Raw genomic sequence first — 992 nt, forward strand, 5'->3', positions numbered from 1 at the left:
CTCGGAGCGGCCGGCTGGCGCCCGCTCGGCCCGGCGCGGGTTGCGGATGGAGAGGATGGAGAGGAGCGCGGCGGCCGCGTTACTGCAATAAAGGGTGTTTTTTTTTTCCAGCAGCCCCTTGCCTGGGTCTCCTTTATCGAACGCGTGAGCGCTCCGGCCCGTCGCGGTACTCGGGCGCCTGTCTCTCGGGTTGGGCAGAGGGACAGACGCCCGCCCCGCTTATTGCCGGGGCTACACGCCGTGCCCTCGCTGTAACGTTGCTGTGTTCCTGCGTTTTTACTAACCTGTCACTTACAACAAAAATAACTCTGTTTCGGTTACAGCAACCTTAATCCCGACCTTTCTGGTAAGCGTTTTTCTGTACGTAGCTGGTAAAGCGGCGCTGCTAAACTGACTGGACTTCTGTGGAATTTAATCACAAGTTGAAAGCCAGGCTTTGTACCAGCTTGCAGAGCAGCAGCCTGCTGCTTCTGCCTTTCTGTCTTCAGTAAGCTATTCTGTAAATGCAGCTATAAATACACCTACTTGCTGTCCTTCCTGGCGGTCACCCACCGAGAGCGAGTGCTTGTCTCTCTCCCCTTAGAGGAGTTAGTAAAACAATCTCACTTATTTTCTTCCTCAGCTTTCCCTTCCGCCACATGATCAGCTAGAAAGATTTACTGGTTTAGGCTATTATATAAAGTAAAAGTAGGGCGGAATGGATTAGGAATGAGCCTGAAAACTGTCACGGTTCAAGGCCTGGTATGTAAGTACTGGTCTTTTCCATCTGGTAATGAGAGGGATACTGGTTTGTGGCGTGTTTGAACCAAGTCGGGTCTGCGGCTCCTGATTCTGCGGTCTCTGATGGGAGCGTTCCTCATTCTTCAATGTCCTGCACTTGCTTAAGGCACTTTACTGGCAGGTGGGATTGAGGGTTTGAGTATCCTAAAGCTGAGGAGAGCACTTCTGGAGCAGATGTTGAGATCACTCAACTTGGGCAGATAGTGAGGATT

Source organism: Pygoscelis adeliae, unplaced genomic scaffold (genome assembly GCF_000699105.1).
Source record: "Pygoscelis adeliae isolate BGI_AS28 unplaced genomic scaffold, ASM69910v1 Scaffold284, whole genome shotgun sequence".
Taxonomy (NCBI): domain Eukaryota; kingdom Metazoa; phylum Chordata; class Aves; order Sphenisciformes; family Spheniscidae; genus Pygoscelis; species Pygoscelis adeliae.